The sequence below is a fragment of the Schistocerca cancellata genome, chromosome 3, assembly GCF_023864275.1.
Source record: "Schistocerca cancellata isolate TAMUIC-IGC-003103 chromosome 3, iqSchCanc2.1, whole genome shotgun sequence".
In the NCBI taxonomy this organism is placed as follows: Eukaryota; Metazoa; Arthropoda; class Insecta; order Orthoptera; family Acrididae; genus Schistocerca; species Schistocerca cancellata.
The window spans coordinates 500,565,615-500,587,864 of NC_064628.1; the positions used below are offsets into that span (position 1 = coordinate 500,565,615).

Consider the following 22,250-nt stretch of genomic DNA (forward strand, 5'->3'; position numbering starts at 1 on the left):
TCACTGTCTCAAAAACAGTTGCGTCACGTGTTTGCAGGGCGCGTCTTAACGCCTTGCAGGCATGCGTGGGAGAGATGAAACTCGGTTCGCCAGCCACCGTGCTACCTATGTCATTCATTCTTTCATGATTGAGACAAAAAAAAAATTGAGTTCAATATTGGGTGGCTATTTGTCCATCTTATGTAGCTTATTAGTTTTGAAGATTGGGTTGTTTCACTCATTCCATCTGAAGCTAGACCTACAGGGCTTTTTAGATTTTATTCATTTCCATTTAGATTCCTCGTCGTGATTCAGATGGAGATAATTCTTACTTAGTCGTTTGTAATATTTCTGGCTTTACAGCCTTCATATTCGGCTACAAGAAGCTGGTCTTATAGTAGTTGAGAAGGCAGCAGTAGCAAGATGATATGGTATACCGATGACAGATTGTTCATTCGGAATGGGTATCGTGAGAAAGACAGCCTAAATTGTGGTCTTCCTCCGCGATTGGCTGCTGCGTTCGGGAGTTGCGCGCCAAAATGATAATATTCTGTTATTAATGTCAGACAAACTAACCAACGTATTTACTTACATTTCCAATTAAAGCATCTCTCAATAGCGTAGTATCGTTCCTTATTGCACAAGTATTAGTAACAAGCAGAATAATAAACAAGTGCTAAACGAAAAGGCTGACGAAGCACTTCGGTGGTCTACGGATCGCGCTTAACTTGAATGACGGGTAAAGTGGTTAGGCTGCAAGATTGTAGCTGGTTCGGCAATGTCTGCCGCGGTATCAGTTAGGACTTAATTTGCAATGTTTAGTTCGTAAATGCCAGAGCTGTAATTACGGAAATGCGCAGTTCATTAATTTGTTGAAGAATAGATTTATCTGTGACTCTAATGTATAATGCAGTTCTGCAGTTTCTCGTGTTCTGCCAATAAAAAGCGAGTGGCATCCCGTACAAACAAACTGAATGAAAAATTTAATTATTTCTAAAATAACACTTCCTCGCTAAGAGCTGTTTACAGCCTCAAGATAACGATTCACGACTTACGTGCTGTTTTTTGCGCAGGGCCAACTACTGCTGAAAACTGCATGTTGGTGAACAGTTATTAGAAGTTATGCATTCCACTCAGCGCGGTGGAAGCAAATAGGCACCTCGCGTGCACTGAAATCTGAGTATAAATGAGGTCAGGGACAGGTCATCTGTGGTAACACAGATAAGGTATGAAGGAGAGAAATGTTTTTGAGGGAAGGGATTTATCATACGCATGTATGTATCACTATCTCTCCCTCTCCCTCTCGCTCTCTAATTTACTACTTGCCGTACGTTGTGGTGCATTACCGCAGATTCTACACGTGATGACTCATAGCCTGTTTCTCTTCCTCAGTTCCAAGAAAGCCGCTTAAATTAACTCCAGCCGACGCGACGGCCAGATTGCCATCAACGTTGCATATCGTCACCTCGTGAGTCACTTCGCGATTAACCCAGGACGCATAGTTCACGACACGATACCCTCCACAGGCTGACTAAGCACTGGCAAAGAATTTTTTTTATTGGTAGGATTTGAACCGGTTATTTTGACTAAGGCGCATTGAACTAGTTTGATGAGCTAAACTATGTGATCAAAGGTATCCGGACACCTTGCTGAAAATGACTTAAACGTTCGTAGCGCCCTCCATCAGTAATGCTGAAATTTAGCATGGTGTTGACCCACCCTTAGCCTTGATGACAGATTCCACTCTCGCAGGCATACGTTCAATTACGTGCTGGAAGGTTTCTTGGGGAATGGCAGCCCATTCTTCACGGAGTGCTGCACTGAGGAAAGGCATCGATGTCTGTCGATGAGGCCTAGCACGAAATCGACGTTCCAAAACATCCCAAAGGTGTTCTATACGATTCATATTAGGACTCTGTGCAGGCCAGTTCGTTACAGGGACGCTTTTGTATTGTCGTGTAACCACTCCCCCCCGCGACAGGCCGTGCTTTATGAACAGGTGCGCGATAGTGTTGAAAGATGCAATCGCCATCCCCAAATTCCTCTTCAACAGTGGGAAGCAAGCAGGTGCTTAAAACATTAATGTAGGCCTGTGCCGTAATAGTGCCACGCAAAACAACAAGGGGTGTAAGCCTCCTCCATGAAAAACACGACAACGCCATAACATCACCGCCTGTGAATTTTACACACGCTGGCAGATGATCTTCACCGGGCATTCGCCATCCCACACCCTGCTATCGGACTCCCACATTGCGTATCGTGATTCGTCACTCCACACAACGTTTTTCCACTGTTCAATCGTCCAAAGTTTACGCTCCTCACACCAAGCGAGGCGTCTTTTGGCGTTTACCGGCGTGATGTGTAGCTTATGAGCAGCCGCTCGACCACGGAATCCAAGTTTTCTGACCTCCTGCCTAACTGTCATAGTACTTGGGCTGGATGCTGATTCAGTTTCGAATTCCTGTGTGATTGTCTGTATAGATGTCTGCCTGTTACACATTACGACCCCCTTCAACTGTCGGCGAGCTCTGTCAGTCAACAGATGAGGCCGGCCTGTACGCTTTGGTGCTGTACGTGTTCCTTCGCGTTTTCACGTCACTATCACATCGGAAACAGTGGACCTAGGGATGTTTAGGAGTGTGGAATTCTAGCGTACGGACGTAAGACACAAGTGACACCCAATCACCTAACCACGATCCAAGTCCGTGAGTTCTGCGGAGTGCCCCATTCTGCTCTCTCACGATGTCTAATGAGTACTGAGGTCGCTGATACGGAGTACCTGGCAGTAGGTGGCAGCACAATGCACGTAATAGGAGAAATGTATGTTTTTGGGAGTGTCTGGATACGTTTGATCACACAGTGTAGGTTACCGTGATGGATTTAGAGAAGCACTTAATAAGAATAACGTACATCAAACGTCGGAATTAAATGAAAGCTTAACACCATAAGTGGTAGGAGGCGCTCTTCAGAAGGCATTTGAAGACATCTCCATTCCCGTAACTCCGCGTTACTAACCGTGTTGCTTGTTTGAGAGCTAGAGAAACGCTAAACTTAATATCCTACCTATTTGTCGTGGATCTCTTGGTAAATAAAGAGCTTTTCACTGGAGCCGGTACATTGTTATACAGTGGTAGTATATTGTTCATCATTATCGGCAGCGATTTGTCACTCATTACTGGGTTTGTGCACACTTCTCCGCACAATAAAAATTTCGTCTTTCGCATCCAATCTTGCCGTGGTCATTTCTTTATCTCCTCAATCAGTATTCCATTAGCTTCTCCTCCAGGTCTTATCACGAGGGATCTAACACAGAGACTAAGATTCCTTTGCTACGTTGGTCAGTCTTGCCAATTGTCAGCTGTGATTCGCAGGACGGATGGATGACAATCAAAGAAGAGCTCCACCATTCGTTACTGTTTTGTTCAGTCGAGACGGTAACATGTCAGAACGGCTGATTAAACTCCAGATGGTGACGCTACAGCCAAACCTTACACATCACAATGTCTCACGTTTCAAGCTATGAAAAATTACCTCTACCGTCGTAATTCTCGAGTGTTAACTACAGTGGTAAACGTAGACATTTGATACAGGGGCAATCTTTCATACAATGAAATGGGAGGGAGGGTGGAAGATTATATTGTTGGTACAGTATTTACAGTTAATGGTAGACAGATTGGCGTCATATACGTAACCGTAATATTACCATTGTACTATCTGCTGAAAGGTACCTGGTCTCCCCCGTGTAATGCAGAATTGACCACTAGATGTCACGAGCAGCGGAGACATCAGTATAAATGGAAGGAGGGGGGGGGGGAGGAGGTATTGTGTTGTCAGTAGGGAAGCAGTAACAGCCGAATGGATAAATCAACAGGTCTCAGTGCCTTTGAACGTGGACTAATCATCTGATGTCACTTGACTAACAAATCCATCACATGAGGGACTTTTCAACTCTTCCAAAGAAGCCCAAGTCGACTGTTGGTAGTGTGATTGTGCTGTGGGTACGGGAAGGAAGAACCACAGCAATAGCAAGAGCAGGCAGACCTCATGTACTGACCAACGGGGACTATCGAGCATTGCGAAGAGTGGTTGTAAAAAATAACGTGAAATTGGCGGAAGGAATTGCTCGTGAGTTCCACAGTGCTCCGAGCAGTCCAGCTATCACAATGACTGTGTGTACGGAGTTAAATAGAGTGATGTATAATAGTTGAGCAGCTCCTCATAAGTCACCCATTTCAGTAGTTAATTGTAAGCAATGCATGATGACTTTTGGGTGATGAGTCACGATATGCCCTGTGCCAATCCGATAGAAGGGCTTGTGTTCGGAAAATCCTTGGAGATCATTACTGGCCTTCACTTGTATTGCCCACAGGTTAGTACGGAGGTGGTGGTGTCACGGTATGGGGTTTGTTTTCCGTGGTTAGGGTGTGGTCCCCTTATTGCACATAAGAAAACACTAAATACGTTAGGATATGAACACAATTTACAGCAATGTGCGCTGTGTATAGTAGAAGAACATTTTGGATATGACGACAGTGTGTATCAGCATGACAGTGTACTCTGTGAGGCAATGGTTTATGGACGATAACATTCCTGAAATGTAGTGGCTTGGCCAGCATCCCGACCTGTACCCAGTGGAACACTTCTGGGAGAGTTAGAATGTCGATTTCGCTCCGTACCTCAGCATCCAACATAACTAACTTCTCTGGTTTCCGCTCTTGAGGCAGAGCAGTCTGCGATACTCCACAGACATTCCTACACGCCTACAAGTGTCCCTAGCGGAGTTCAAAGTTTGATAAAGGTGAAGGTGGGCGCACCACGTTTTAATGTCCATTATTAGGTGTCCGGGTACTATTGCTCAGATAGTGCGTGTTACGGTGCGAGATGCCGAGTGGGCAGTGTTGAGGAGAGTGTCCCAGTTGAGCAGTGATCGCTACATATGGCGCCGGTCCGTGCTGGCGGAGTGAGTGACTGGGGCGTGACCCGGCGACTGGCTCGCCGATAAGCCGGCGGCCTTGGTGTGGCACACACCAGCGGCGGGTCACCACGCTCCCGGCCGCCCCTCCGCGCGTGCCACCTTCCACACTGTGCACCCACTGTCGCCACTCGCGCCGATAACAGCGCGCGCCGCCCAACACGGAAACTGCCGCACCATCTCCAGCAGCGCTGTGCCAGTTTACGTTGGCTCTCAGAAGTCCACCACCAACTGCACACTACTGGCTCCTTTACCATTCCAGAAACCGTTTTAAGTAAGAACACGACACAAAAAAATCATACAACCCCCAAGAAACGTCACACTAATACCCCGTGATACCGCCTCCAGCACTGATCAAGGTCTGAGTTCAGCAGGGAACAGGGTTCATACACTACTGGCCATTAAAATTGCTACACCAAGAAGAACTGCAGATGATAAACGGGTGTTCATTGGACATATATATTATCCTAAAACTGACATGTGATTACATTTTCACGCAATTTGGGTGCATGTATCCTGAGAAATCAGTACCGAGAACAACCCCCTCTCGCCGTAATAACGGCCTTGATACGCCTGGGCATTGAGTCAAACAGAATTTGGATGGCGTGTACAGGTACAGCTGCCCATCCATCTTCAACGCGATACCACAGTTCATCAAGAGTAGTGACTGGCGTATTGTGACGAGCCAGTTGCTCGGCCACCATTGACCAGACGTTTTCAATTGGTGAGAGATATGGAGAATGTGCTGGCCAGGGCAGCAGGCGAACATTTTCTGTATCCAGAAAGGCCCGTACAGGACCTGCAACATGCGGTCGTGCATTATCCTGCTGAAATGTAGGGTTTCGCAGGGATCGAATGAAGGGTAGAGCCACGGGTCGTAACACATCTGAAATGTAACGTCCACTATTCAAAGTGCCGTCAATGCGAACAAGAGGTGACCGAGACGAGTAACCAATGGCACCCCATACCATCACGCCAGGTGATACGCCAGTATGGCGATGACGAATACACGCTTCCAATGTGCGTTCACCGCGATGTCGCCAAACACGGATGCGACCATCATGATGCTGTAAACAGAACCTGGATTCATCCGAAAAAATAACGTTTTGCCATTCGTGCACCCAGATTCGTCGTCGAGTGCACCATCGCAGGCGCTCCTGTTCGTGATGCAGCGTCAAGGGTAACCGCAGCCATGGTCTCCGAGGTGATAGTCCATGGTGCTGCAAACGTCGTCGAACTGTTCGTGCTGATGGTTGTTGTCTTGCAAACGTCCCCATCTGTTGACTCAGGGATCAAGACGTGGCTTCACGATCCGTTACAGCCATGCGGATAAGATGCCTGTCATCTCGACTGCTAGTGATGCGAGGCCGTTGGGATCCTGCACGGCGTTCCGTATTACCGTTCTGAACCCACCGATTCCATATTCTGCTAACAGTCATTGGATCCCGAATGAAGTTATAGGGGCTGAAGCGGGAATATTCCACAATGTCAAGTGGAGCGTCCATGAAGAAATATACACTGCTGGCCATGAAAATTGCTACACCACGAAGATGACGCGCTACAGACGCGAAATTTAACCGACAGGAAGAGGATGCTGTGATATGCAAATGATTAGCTTTTCAGAGCATTCGCGCAAGGGGTACCCGTGGTCTACAGTCTGGCATTAGCTGCCGCAGCGGTCGCACGCTCCTCAAGTTTGCTCCGTGAACGTTCAGTGTTTACGCCAGTGTTTTCGTGTTTTGTGCTCGTTTATTGACGTTTTGCACGTGAAGTAAGCGTTATCAATTGAGCATTTGGTCTTCTTTCGTGTCATCTTTCTACGAAGTGCCGTTGGGATTTCGGCGTTGTCCGAGATTTCTTCGCTGCAGAACACCATGGCAAACTCCGTGAGAAAAAACACCGTGATTTTCACCTTCGACAAGTACACCCGTCGAGTACAGCCCTCTGTACTTGAAATACACGACTGGATTACCGAGGTAATTGGCCTTCATTCTGAATCTGTTCATACCATGCAGCTGGACTCTGATGAATACTGCATTTTTGTAAAGTTTAACGATTCCGTGAGTGTAGACCGCTTTCTGGCAAAATTTGGTTATGAAACAGAATTTATACACCGTGATGGTACTAAAAGTACTGTCAAACTCCGGAATTCCGAGTCTGTAATTAGGAATGTTAGGGTTTTGAATATTCCCATAGAAGTAGACAATTCGAAAATTAAAGATGTCCTTTCAAAGTATGGGGTTGTCAGGCAAATAGTCAACGAAAGGTGGGCTTCGCATTTCAAGCTGCAGTGCTTTAACGGCATTCGCTCCGTGGAGATGGAAGTGAAAGCAAACATTCCCTCCCACATCTTTGTTGACGGGCACAAGGCGCATGTTATGTACTCAGGGCAAACCCCTACATGTCATGTATGTAACGAGTCTGGTCACCTCCGTCAGGACTGCCCTCGCCGTGTATTTGTGCTAACAAATAATCTTACGCAACGCCGGAAATTGACACTCAACGATTTGTTGCCAGCCAGTAATACAACAGAGCCGGCGGCGGTCGTGGATCCTGTTACTACCTCTGAAAATGTTGCACTTAATGTTAATGACTTTCCGTCTTTAAAACCTGCATTAACTGCTGAAATTCCGTCCCGTGACAGCGAGATTCCCACAAAAAAGCGTCCTCTAGAGGACACTGAAAGAAATGTTGATGAGGACTCTTCCTGTGAAACACCCGTTGCCAGGAGGCCGAAGCCCAGTCCTGAAGATCTGTTGGAAGTGGAAAAAGGAGATGGAATGAAGGTCGATGTGGCTCCCACTTCCGCACAAGGGCTTACACCGCCACGAACAGATAGTGACGCAGCGGGTAGTGATTTTTCACGGAAATGTAACCCTGAGCCTGAGGTCACGGCTGAAATAACCGCATCAAGTGCACAACCCATACAGTGCGAACCGTACGAGGAAGTACCAGGTAAAGAACCTGCTGACTCCGAAGCGCAACGCCGCGCCGAAGGAGGAAATACACAAGCATCACCGCCTCGCCAGCAAAACAACACAACAGACACCACGCCGGAACCAAACATTGACGACTCGCAAGCCACGGCCGTTGCCCCATTCAGCCACCGCCGGCGGCTGCGACAGACACCGGGTCTTGCTGTCACGCGTCATCAAGCGAAAGTCACACCAGAGAAGAAAGACATCAAGAAAAAGAATATTAAATATGAAGTCATCAGGGCCAACACTGACGAGGAGAAAGAGAATGGCCACAGTGACTTATAGCAATGCATTGTCAGGATTTCAGGATACTTTTCTTCTCAAGCTATTTGTTTAAAAGCAGTGCAAATTTTTCTAGGCAGTTAGTACATGTAATGGGCACAGAGCTTGTAAAGATCGTGCCTTGTAGGGAAGCACGTTTGCTGCTATAATCATACCGAACCTCATCCCAAATAGCTTCTTCCGGTATGTCTGTGCTGCAAGCTTATAGCATTACTACTATTAACATTAATAAAATACAGTCACCCTTGAAATTGGCAGCACAAAAGGAATTCTTGTACCAGTCCGGAACAGATATCGCGTTGCTACAAGAAGTTGCGATAACGGAATTTCGGATCCCAGGCTTTTTTGAAATTGTTAATGTTTCTACGGAAGCCAATATCGGTACAGCCATTCTTATAAGGGAAGGCATTCCGGTGACTGAAATCGAACGACTAGAATCAGGAAGAGCCATAGGCATAAAAATTTTCGATGTGACAGTGATTAACCTTTACGCCCCATCAGGAACTTCCCACAAATTGGATCGTGCGAAGTTTTTTCAAGATGAACTGATTTATTTATTGAGGAAAAATCCGTGTTCTCTTATACTAGGTGGAGACTTTAACTGTGTTTTAAACCAGAAAGATCAACAACCCAACTTCAACTACTCGCCACAGTTAAAAAAGTTAGTAAGTGATCTACACCTTAAGGATGTGTGGGAACTTCAGCACCCGACGTCAGTCGGGTTCATGTATATAACCAGCCACTCCCGCAGCAGACTAGATAGAATTTACGTGTCACCAAATTTGCAAAATTATTTATTAAACGTTGAGACTATTCCAGTGTATTTTAGCGATCACAGTACACTTTTAACTTGCTTTAATCTAAGTGTACAGCCAACCCGTCGATTCAGAGGCCAATGGAACTTAAATATCTCTGTTTTAACTGACGAAGAACTGGAACAGGAAATAAGGTTTGCGTGGACTATGTGCCTCCGCACAGTAGACAAGCACCCAACAGTCATTGACTGGTGTACAAGGAGGGCTAAACCAAGGCTGCGGAAAGTTGTCATGCAGTATAGTGCAGCGAGGCACAGGGAGTTGAGGAATACAATGGAGTTTTATTATAAAGTTTTAAGAGACTTATATCAACAGGCCCATGATGACGTAATTCGTCTAAATGATATCAAAAAAATAAAAGCCAAGTTATTAAGCATTAAACGGCAACAGATGGAGGGACTCAAAATTAAATCGAAAGCCACATCAGTCGTAGCAGATGAAACAGCTTCTCTGTATCACTTGGTGCGGCATGCTAAAAACAGACGTCTAACTTTAATTGATGAAGTCCAGACGCATACTGGTACGAGGCTCACATGCCAGAAACAAATACTGGACGAAGTCCACAGGTACTATGAAACCTTATATGCCCCTACCACAGTGGAAGATGCAGCTCTCGAGGACTTTCTCACTATTTTAGGTCCACAATTGTCGGGAACAGACAACGCTGACATCCTGTCACCTATTACTAAAGATGAAGTGCATGAGGCAGTGCGTAACTCACCTCTCAACAAATCTCCGGGACTTGATGGCCTCCCTGTGGAGTTTTATGCCCGCTACTGGTCTATAATTGGGGACAAGATCACTTCCATGGCAAATGAGGTCCTGAACGGAAAACCGGTCCCTGCAGAGTTTAAGGAAAGTAAAATAGTACTGATTCCTAAGAGTAAAGGCAAAACCAACTTAAACAATTTTCGGCCTCTTTCGCTACTAAATTCTGATTACAAAATAATTTCGCGTATTATCAACAAAAGACTCTCTGCCTTTTCCAACAAAATATTGAGTCATCACCAATCTTGCTCTCCGACCAGAACGATATTCGAAAGTCTATCTGCATACAGAGACGTCATTGCAATTACCTCAGTGACAAGTATAAAATGTGCTTTAATCTTTATAGATTTCAACAAAGCTTTTGACCGCGTTAGTCATAGATACCTCTTTGCGACGCTGTCAAGAATGGCTTTCCACCCCCAGATTGTGAACATGCTAAGGAATATTGCAACAGGTGTAAATGCGAAAATAGCAATCAATGGCCAAACATCTACACCCATACAGATAAGGCGAGGGGTTCCACAGGGCAGTCCCTTATCAATGTTTTTATTTTCGGTATCTTTAGAGCCCTTCCTCCGCACTGTCCACGCAAGATTAACAGGCATAACATTGAGTGGTGAGAAAACTGTCATACGAGCTTATGCTGATGACGTGGGCGTTGTAATAAGGAATAAGGAGGAGACAGTTACACTGGAAAGAGAAATCCAAAGATATTGTCTAGCGTCGGGAGCGACAGCAAATGAAAACAAAAGTCAAATATTGAATCTACGGGGCCTAGATCACCTTCGACTGGCATGGGCAAAACAAGACAACAAACATAAAACTTTGGGAATCACCTTAATGGCATGTCCGATGCGGATGGCTGCTTTTAACTGGACGGAAACTAGGAGGAAAGTTCATGGTGCTGTAATGGAGAACATCCATCGAACTATGGACCTGGTGCAAAAAGTCAGATTCATCAACTCCTGCGTTTTGTCTAAAGCGTATTTCACTGCGCAGGTATTTCCAATCCCTAAACTAGTAGCGAAAGGGATCATGTCCACTGTTAGCAACTATTTATGGCGAGGAGACATATTCAGGGTTGGTGCGACTACGGTTATACTGGATGTCAGAAACGGGGGCCTCGGTTTGGTGGATATTCGCAATAAAGCGTCTGCTCTGTTCCTCAAACGGACTTTCCATATACTCAGAAAACTTCCACAATGTATAACCGCAAAGCTCTTTGAGGCTGTGACACCCCATAGCCTGCAAGCACCGATTGATGTGCGAAGGATTAATGCCCGTCTGCAGTATGTGAGGAACTTTTTCCTCGAAGCAAGTTATCTTAGTGACGAAATCAGAAGCAACACACGTATCACAGCGCGCGACATCATACTTGAAAGGAAGTTAAATGAGGGTAGAAACAAAATTGAAACGAAATTCCCAAATTGTGACTGGAAAGCTGTATGGCGGAACATCAACTATGCCGGGCTATCTACAGACGCTATTTCCGCATGGTACAAAACAGTTAATAATGTCATCAGCACCAACGAGAGACTACATGGGATCGGTTTAAACCAGACACACCTTTGTGGAAAATGCAATCTGGTGGATACACTCAGCCACAGATTCACCTGTGGTGGCAATGTGCATAACTGGAATTGGATCAGGCAACAAATCGCCTTTCTCACCAGATCCTCTACGCAATATATAACGCCGTCGCTCCTCCTGAGACCGGACATGACATACTTTCCGAAATTAAAAACCAACGCCATTAGCTGGTTACTGGGAAAATATGTTAGTTATGTCATCCACACACTTGGGTCGGACAACGAGATAGAATTCCGCGTTTACATGAAGTGTGAATATGCAAAAATCAGCACGTATCGCAACCACAAGAAGCACTATGGCAACATGCTGAAGATCATTTTTGAAAGAATGGGTGTTAAATATGTGAAACCACTACAACACCTTGAACGAGAACGAACAGAAGAAAAATAAAAGTCACTTGGTTCCTTATTATTATTTACTTTAACCTTGCTTCCGGAACTTTTTTTGTGTTATTGTATGTATTTAATTGGATTGTATTTAAACTGGTTCATAGTCAAGAAAACTGGTATTAAATATGCTATTATTTTTTATTCAGTGGACAGTTTACAAATTAAACAGTGAATTCAACTTTGTAGACAAACCCAGTGATTGGGTGACAATAGTTTGCACCTTAGAATAATCTCAGTTATCTTGAGCAAAGTTTTTACTGTAACCCACTTTTAAAGTTTGTTTTACCATTATTACTGTATTAGACATATTTAGCATATAAATAGTTTAAAACTGAAAAAAAGGGGTAGCGTCTTTGATTCATAATCAAAACGTCTTCGGTCCCGGGTTCGATTCCCGCCACTGCCTAAATTTTGATAAATAATCAGCATTGGCGGCCGAAGACTTCCGGCATAAGAAGTCAGCCTCATTCTGCCAACGGCCTTGTCAAAGAGGGCGGAGGAGTGCATAGAGGTTCAGGGCACTCTCTTGTCCTAGGGGTGAGAAATTGCCCCTAAAGGCGGAAGAATCAGCAATGATCAACGACATGAGGATGCAGAAGGCAATGGAAACCACTGCATTAAAGACACGTAACGTGTATCCACAGGACATGTGGCCTGTAATTGAAGAAGTGTCATGATGATCTCTCCATTGGCAAAAGATTCCGGAATAGTCCCCCATTCGGATCTCCGGGAGGGGACTGCCAAGGGGGAGGTTACCATGAGAAAAATATTGAATAATCTACGAAAGGATAACGTTCTACAAGTCGGGGCGTGGAATGTCAGAAGCTTGAACATGGTAGGGAAACTAGAAAATCTGAAATGGGAAATGCAAAGGCTCAATCTAGATATAGTAGGGGTCAGTGAAGTGAAGTGGAAGGAAGACAAGGATTTCTGGTCAGATGAGTATCGGGTAATATCAAAAGCAGCAGAAAATGGTATAACAGGTGTAGGATTCGTTATGAATAGGAAGGTAGGGCAGAGGGTGTGTTACTGTGAACAGTTCAGTGACCGGGTTGTTCTAATCAGAATCGTCAGCAGACCAACACCGACAACGATAGTTCAGGTATACATGCCGACGTCGCAAGCTGAAGATGAACAGGTAGAGAAAGTACATGAGGATATTGAAAGGGTAATACGGTATGTAAAGGGGGACGAAAATCTAATAGTCATGGGCGACTGGAATGTAGTTGTAGGGGAAGGAGTAGAAGAAAAGGTTACAGCAGAATATGGGCTTGGGACAAGGAATGAAAGAGGAGAAAGACTAATTGAGTTCTGTAACAAGTTTCAGCTAGTAATAGCGAATACCCTGTTCAAGAATCACAAGAGGAGGAGGTATACTTGGAAAAGGCCGGGAGATACGGGAAGATTTCAATTAGATTACATCATGGTTAGACAGAGATTCCGAAATCAGATACTGGATTGTAAGGCGTACCCAGGAGCAGGTATAGACTCAGATCACAATATAGTAGTGATGAAGAGTAGGCTGAAGTTCAAGACATTAGTCAGGAAGAATCAATACGCAAAGAAGTGGGATAGGAAGTACTAAGGAATGACGAGATACGTTTGAAGTTCTCTAACGCTATAGATACAACAATAAGGAATAGCGCAGTAAGCAGTACAGTTGAAGAGGAATGGACATCTGTAAAAAGGGCCATCACAGAAGTTGGGAAGGAAAACATAGGTACAAAGAAGGTAGCTGCGAAGAAACCATGGGTATCAGAAGAAATACTTCAGTTGATTGATGAAAGAAGGAAGTACAAACATGTTTCGGGAAAATCAGGAATACAGAAATACAAGTCTCTGAGGAACGATATAAATAGGAAGTGTAGGAAAGCTAAGACGAAATGGCTGCAGGAAAAATGTGAAGACATCGAAAAAGATATGATTGTCGGAAGGACAGACTCAGCATTCAGGAAAGTCAAAACAACCTCTGGTGACATTAAAAAAAGCAACGGTGGTAACATTAAGAGTGCAACGGGAATTCCACTGTTAATTGCAGAGGAGAGAGCAGATAGGTGGAAAGAATACATTGAAAGCCTCTATGAGGGTGAAGATTTGTCTGATGTGATAGACGAAGAAACAGGAGTCGATTTTGAAGAGATAGGGGATCCAGTATTAGAATCGGAATTTGAAAGAGCTTTGGAGGACTTACGGTCAAATAAGGCAGAAGGGGTAGATAACATTCCATCAGAATTTCTAAAATCAGTGGGGGAAGTGGCAACAAAACGACTATTCACGTTGGTGTGTAGAATATATGAGTCTGGCGATATACCATCTGACTTTCGGAAAAGCATCATTCACACAATTCCGAAGAGGGCAAGAGCTGACAAGTGCGAGAATTATCGCACAATCAGCTTAACAGCTAATGCATCGAAGCTGCTTACAAGAATAATATACAGAAGAATGGAAAAGAAAATTGAGAATGCGCTAGGTGACGATCAGTTTGGCTTTAGGAAAAGTAAAGGGACGAGAGAGGCAATTCTGACGATACGGCTAATAATGGAAGCGAGTCTAAAGAAAAATCAAGACACTTTAATAGGATTTGTCGACCTGGAAAAAGCGTTCGACAATATAAAATGGTGCAAGCTGTTCGAGATTCTGAAAAAAGTAGGGGTAAGCTATAGGGAGAGACGGGTCATATACAATATGTACAACAACCAAGAGGGAATTATAAGAGTGGACGATCAAGAACGAAGTGCTCGTATTAAGAAGGGAGTAAGACAAGGCTGTAGCCTTTCGCCCCTACTCTTCAATCTGTACATCGAGGAAGCAATGATGGAAATAAAAGAAAGGTTCAGGAGTGGAATTAAAATACAAGGTGAAATGATATCAATGATACGATTCGGTGATGACATTGCTATCCTGAGTGAAAGTGAAGAAGAATTAAATGATCTGCTGAACGGAATGAACAGTCTAATGAGTACACAGTATGGTTTGACAGTAAATCGGAGAAAGACGAAGGTAATGAGAAGTAGTAGAAATGAGAACAGTGAGAAACTTATCATCAGGATTGATGGTCACGAAGTCAATGAAGTTAAGGAATTCTGCTACCTAGGCAGTAAAATAACCAATGACGGACGGAGTAAGGAGGACATCAAAAGCAGACTCGCTATGGCAAAAAGGCATTTCTGGACAAGAAAAGTCTACTAATATCAAATACGGGCCTTAATTTGAGGAAGAAATTTCTGAGGATGTACGTCTGGAGTACAGCATTGTATGGTAGTGAAACATGGACTGGGAAAACCGGAACAGAAGAGAATCGAAGTTTTTGAGTTGTGGTGCTATAGACGAATGTTGAAAATTAGGTGGACTGATAAGGTAAGGAATAAGGAGGTTCTACGCAGAATCGGAGAGGAAAGGAATATGTGGAAAACACTGATAAGGAGAAGGGACAGGATGATAGGACATCTGCTAAGACATGAGGGAATGACTTGCATGGTACTAGAGGGAGTTGTAGAGGGCAAAAACTTTAGAGTAAGACAGAGATTGGAATACGTGAAGCAAATAATTGAGGACGTAGGTTGCAAGTGCTACTCTGAGATGAAGAGGTTAGCACAGGAAAGGAATTCGTGGCGGGCCGCATCAAACCAGTCAGTAGACTGATGACCAAAAAAAAAAAAAAAAATTCATGAAGTTCCGATAGGTGGCAGCGCTATACAGGTTGGAGAAAAATTGTGTGACGAAATTTTAACCGTGAATAGCCGATGCCAGTAGGAACCAAAATTCCTAATGTGGTGCAGGTCGACAACACACCATTTTTGAACTACAGAAACTTGGCACCACGCCCTCCGATTGGCCGTGGGATTGCCCTGTTGCAGTTCGTCGGTTGACGGCCAGCGCTGTGGTTTTCGGTTCACACATATTAACGTCCGTCGCCCCGTCACTGCCCCAACGTGATACGCGGACGTGTCGAACTTGTCTTGCTGTTTGTCTCCACCTCACGTCTGAGCCATTCACACATAAGCTTCCCATCGGAGCATACACACGTCACCTGCGATTTAGTCATAGATCAAGCATGTCGGCGCAGTAGTCTATGAAGAACAACTTGATATGGTTTTTGTTTATAGAGGAATGGTACCCAGCAAGACGTCCTTCACACCTGCAAACGTTTACAGCGATTCACCGGCTCGTTAGCGGGATGTCATGGGGACGCTGGAAGACCTCGAACACGACGGGATGCTGCATTTGAAGAGACTGTTCTCGGAGCGCTTCCAGGAAGCACCTACGACAAGAACTCGAGCGGTTGGACACGTCAGGGGGTTACTCATCCGTTAGTCTGGGAGGTTTTGAGGAATGACGACGGCCAGCGTCCATTTAGTTTCCACCCTGTCAAGACCTAAATCCTGTGGTGGGCTATGAACACAGGCTAGGGTTTTGCCGGTGGTTTCTGCGACGTGTTGAACGAGATCCCGACTTCTCCGCCATTGTGTTGTTTACCGACAATTGCACCTTCCATCGAGACGGCCTTTACAACACTCGAAACGTTCATTACTGGACAAGGCGAAATCCTCACGTAACGCACGTCCACGGACACCAGGAACGATTTTCGTTCAACATTTGGGAGGCATTGTGGGTTAGCACATGATTGGAACGGTCCGTCTACGTCCTCGACTTACCGGGGCAAATTACCTTCACTTTTTGCGAGAATGGGAATGAGATAGGAGAGAGATGAGAATCCTCAGTATCTATTATGCAGTCGCAGAATTGACAGGTACTGCAGATATCCTATGAAATGACATTGCAGAACCATGCAGAAAGTATTTAAAGATTTAGTTGACAATGAAAGAGTAATAAATTACAATGATCGACAGACGGGATTCATTGTTCTGTACATCAAGAAGTACCTCGCGCTAAATTTGCCAGCATAGTGTACCCCAAGAAATTGGTGGTAGGAATAATACAATTTGTGAAGTCGCGCGCATTATTCCACTGTCAGTTGCAACAGTTTTCGATGAACTGTTTTTATGGAGTTGGCAATAAACGTACCGTTTCCAAAAATGAAAAGAAAGGAGAAATGAGGCCGGAAGAAGTGTTACTCGAAGCCAGGAGATCGCGTGATCGAATCCCTGTCGGCCCTTGGATATGTCAGTCAGCGTTTTAATCTAGTCTTCACTTCTCAACGATTTGAGAAGTCGCCAGAAACGACACGTGGTTCCGATTCCACTTTAAACCGTGTTCCCCTTTCCCCAGTTGGATAATGGGTTTGTTAGGGACACGCATCCCATCACAACTCGTTACCCCTTTCGGATCCAAACAAAACTATCATTTCAGCATTTCTGGAGGTTTTCATCTTAATTAAAAATTATTCGCAGGCGCTGGTGAATTGGTACATTGTTGTAAATAGTTTTATCGTCATAATTGCAGGGGTGAAATTGACTTTTGTATTGTATTTAATTACTGCATTTCATTTAACTCTTGTATAGCAGTTATGTGTTTCCTGTATGCACTTCCTAAACACCCGTTCTTTCTATTACAGGTGTTCAAAAAGTGATCTACCTTTACAGCGGAATGTTCCTTTTTTGTTGCAGGTATGGTCCATTCTTAATCGAGGAAGAAATGGGTTAGATCTTACAGCAGTGAGTATTGATTGCCACACAGTATATTATTGTATGTGCATGTTAGGCCGTGGCTCAGAAGGCCTTCAGAAAAAATTACACAAGGCTGCGCCAAACAAGTTCGCCCTGACAGTAACTGTAGGAAAGTTCCAGAAGACAGGAAATGTGGCAGATGCAGCCAAATCGGTCGGCCGAAAGAGCTGACACCGAATAAGTTGATCGATGTGCAAAGGACATATTGCGTGAATCCTGCGAACACTGTACGGCGCCTGTCTATTAAGTGTGGTCTGTCTAGATAAAAGTGTTTAAAGAAACGAGGGCCTACTGAATAGTAATGCCTCCGAATTCTTTATGTGAAAACTGTTAAAGTTTTTTTACATTAAAACACATGTTATTAGCATTCAACTTCTTTATTCTTCGTATCTAGACGTTGATAGTGATGAAGCGGTGCAAGCAGAGGTGAAGTTGTAGCTGCGTCAACAAAGTCAAACATTCCACAGTGACGGTGTCAGCCAACTGGTCTTTCGTTGGGAGAAATGGGTCGGGAGAAACGGGTTCGTCGCCAGGGTGACTGTGTTGAGAATTAAGTGTGCAGACATTAAGAATAAAGACGTAGAATGTTAATCAAGTCAGTTTTATCTAAAAGCCTTTTAGAATTAAAAAAAAAAAATTCAGATACATATACTTTTCAGCACGCCAGCGTACATCGTTACAGATTTCGTGACTTCTTTAGATTTGACGAAACATGTTCCCACTTAGGTGGCTATGTGACTGCACAGAATTCACGCGTTTTGACAGCGGAAAATCCCAATTAGCTACAAGAGTACCCCCCACCCCCGCTGTTTGGTACGTAGTATCAGGTAGGCGAATTTCCATTACATTCTTTCATGCCACAGTGATAAGCAGAGCGAATGAATACCAACTGCCTATCTGCATTGCCTTTGTTGACTTTGAAAAGGCATTTGACTCCGTTAGCCATGTAGCTGTCCTCCAAGCTTTGAGTGAGCAAGGAGTGGGAGCAGCATACATTGAAGTGTTCAGGAAAATCTACGAGAATTCTTCAGCTTATGTTAACATCGGCGAATCAACTCAAGAATTCCGCATCATGAGGGGTGTCAAGCAAGGCGATCCCATCTCCCCAAAACTGTTCTCTGCTGTATTGGAAATGGCTATGTCAAAGCTGAGCTGGGAAGGTAAGGGAATCAGAATTAATGGAAGAAGGCTTACCAACTTGAGATTTGCTGATGATATTGCCTTACTGGCCAAAGACTTCGCAGAGCTCCAAAACTTAGTTACAGATCTTGCATCGGAATGTCAGCTGGTTGGCTTGAACTTGAACCTTTCCAAAACAAAAGTAATATCCAACAATCTGGGAAGAATTCAAAAGTATTCAGATCAAAAATGCCAGTAAATCTGAAGAAAGCAGTATTTGATCAATGCATTCTTCCTATGATGACGTACGGATGCGAGACATGGACACTGAACTCATTCACAAAAGGGAAACTTAGGACAGCACAGAGAGCCATGGAGAGATCAATGCTGGGCTATACAAGAAAGGACAGGAAAAGGGCAGATGACATCCGGTCTGTGACGAAGGTTAATGACATCTTAGAGAGAGTAGGTTCCTTGAAATGGCAGTGGGCTGGCCACGTCGCAAGAAGAAAAGACAACAGGTGGACGAAGCTAGTACTGGAGTGGAGTCCGAGAGAGCACCGGAGGCCTAGAGGAAGACCACCAGACAGATGGGACAAAGACATCAAGAAGATCGCTGGTAACACCTGGCAGAGAACTGCCCAAGACCGTCCCACTTGGAGAAGACTGCTGAAAGCCTACCTGAATCCACGACTCAAAGAGGCCACATCATCTAATGATTGAATTGGCTGATGATGATGATGATGATGATGATATCTACATATGCCAACTGTCTTGCCACAGTGGTAACACCGGTGCCCGTTAGATCACCGAAGATAGGCGCCGTCGGGCTGGGCTAGCGTTTGGATGGGTGACCATCCGGTCTCTCGAACGCCGTAGGCAAGTGGGGTGCGCTCAGCCCTTGTGACGCAAACTGAGGAGCTACTTGATTGACAAGTAGCGGCTCCGGTCTCGGAAATTGACATATGGCCGGGAGAGTGGTGGGCTGACCACATGCCCCTCCATGTCCGCATCCAGTGGCGCCTGTGGGCTGAGGATGACACGGCGGCCGGTCGGTGCCCTTGGGCTTTCATGGCCTGTTCGGGAGGAGAGAGAGAGAGAGAGAGAGAGATCTACATATCAGCTACACCACATATGCTTTCACCCGGATAACTGTACGAATACTACAGCCATCACTGACGTTCTTGAATCAGTGTTTTCATGTATAGGTGATGTCGAAGAGGTTAAGGCCACCTTGACGTCTTGCCCTATCTCCTTATGACTTTGTTTTTGTGGCATACCGTAACAATGGTTCGAATGGCTCTGAGCACTATGGGACTCAACTGCTGTGGTCATCAGTCCCCTAGAACTTAGAACTACTTAAACCTAACTAACCTAAGGACATCACACACACCCATGCCCGAGGCAGGATTCGAACCTGCGACCGTAGCAGCAGTGCGGCTCTGGACTGGAGCGACTGGAACCGCACGGCCACCGCGGCCGGCATACCGTAACAATACTTATTATAAAACTCACCCTTGAAGTACGTAAGAATTGCAGAAATAAACTGGACACTGTGTTGCTGCGATTCCTCAACAAACGTAAGAAAATGTATTTAAGAACATGCAACGCTATGTTCACTTACATGAATCATGTAACGGTGGCCACTTGTAACAACTTAGGTGATTTGCGTATTTTCCCAGAATCTTACTTTTCGAACTTCCTTTAAAACGTCAACGTTATTATCGCCCATCCATACACTTGCTCCACAGGAAGAGCTTCTGTCTGTGCACTTATGTAGAAACTGTAAAGTGTCAACGCCTGCGAACGTGCGTGTCCGTGATACGTGGCGCCTTGTCAGTTGCGTCTCACTCTGGAGTTTGTTGAGTGTCTTTGGGATGATGTCTTACGTGACCCACGATGAATCGAGCTGCCCTTCCGTGAAAATGCTGATTAGAGTATCCGCGGGACTCTTACACCGAAATACTCATAAAATATATCCTGATAACCCCAGAAATTGTGCTTATTTTTTTATTTCTCCCATATGTGCAGGAGGTCAGGTCCATATGTAGGAGGATAAGAGTGGAGAAACTTCAGGATAAGGAAATCAGGCACAAGTACATAACAGCGATCTCAGAAAGGTACCAGTTAGTTGAATGTAGTCAATTACAGTCATTGGAAAAGGAATGGACAAGGTACAGGGACACAGTACTTGAAGTGGCTAAAGAATGTCTTGGAACAGTAGTGTGTAAAAGTAGGATGAAGCAAACAGCTTGGTGGAATGATACAGTCAAGGCAGCCTGTAAAAGGAAAAAGAAGGCGTATCAAAAATGGCTACATACCAGAACCCAGGTAGACAGAGAAAGTTATGTTGAAGAAAGAAACAAAGCCAAACAGATGATTGCAGCATCCAAGAAGAAATCGTGGGAAGACTTTGGAAACAGGTTGGAGACTATGGGTCAAGCTGCTGGAAAACCATTCTGGAGTGTAATTAGCAGTCTTCGAAAGGGAGGTAAGAAGGAAATGACAAGTATTTTGGACAGGTCAGGAAAACTGCTGGTGAATCCTGTGGATGCCTTGGGCAGATGGAGGGAATATTTTGAAGAGTTGCTCAAGGTAGGTGAAAATGCGATCAGTAATGTTTCAGATTTCGAGGTAGAATGGGATAGGAATGATTATGGAGATAGAATCACATTTGAGGAAGTGGAAAAAATGGTCAATAGATTGCAGTGCAATAAAGCGGCTGGGGTGGATGAAATTAAGTCGGAACTCATCAAATACAGTGGAATGTCAGGTCTTAAATGGCTACACAGGATAATTGAAATGGCCTGGGAGTCGGGACAGGTTCCATCAGACTCGACAAAAGCAGTAATCACACCAATCTTTAAACATGGAAACAGAAAAGATTGTAACAACTACAGAGGTATCTCTTTAATCAGCGTTGTGGGTAAAATCTTCTCAGGTATTGTTGAAAGGAAAGTGCGAGTATTAGTTGAGGACCAATTGGATGAAAATCAGTGTGGGTTCAGGCCTCTTAGAGGTTATCAGGACCAGATCTTTAGCTTACGGCAAATAATGGAGAAGTGCTATGAGTGGAACAGGAAATTGTATCTGTGCTTTATAGATCTAGAAAAGGCATATGACCGGGTCCCTAGGAGGAAGTTATTGTCTGTTCTACAAGATTATGGAATAGGAGGCAAACTTTTGCAAGCAATTAAAGGTCTTTACATGGATAGTCAGGCAGCAGTTAGAGTTGACGGTAAATTGAGTTCATGGTTCAGAGTAGTTTCAGGGGTAAGACAAGGCTGCAACCTGTCTCCACTGTTGTTCATATTATTTATGGATCATATGTTGAAAACAATAGACTGGCTGGGTGAGATTAAGATATGTGAACACAAAATAAGCAGTCTTGTATATGCCGATGACTTAGTTGTGGTGGCAGATTCGATTGAAAGTTTGCAAAGTAATATTTCAGAGCTAGATCAGAAATGTAAGGACTATGGTATGAATATTAGCATCTCCAAAACGAAAGTAATGTCAGTGGGACAGAAATATAAACGGATTGAGTGCCAAATAGGAGGAACAAAGTTAGAACAGGTGGACGGTTTCAAGTACTTAGGATGCATATTCTCACAGGATGGCAACGTAGTGAAAGAAGTGGAAGCGAGGTGTAGCAAAGCTAATGCAGTGAGCGCTCAGGTACGATCTACTCTCTTCTGCAAGAAGGAAGTCAGTACCAAGACTAAGTTATC

The 22,250-nt window shown here is 44.5% G+C and overlaps 1 protein-coding gene across 1 annotated transcript in view; it reads left to right on the top strand.

Annotated features, from left to right (window-relative positions):
• LOC126175272 (tRNA dimethylallyltransferase-like) overlaps positions 1–22,250 on the top strand; it is a 1,221,602-nt gene that overhangs the window by 949 nt on the left and 1,198,403 nt on the right. Inside the window, exon 2 of the mRNA XM_049921925.1 lies at positions 17,341–17,388. The gene's annotated coding sequence lies outside the window, so the exon portion shown is untranslated. The remainder of the gene's footprint in view (positions 1–17,340; positions 17,389–22,250) is intronic.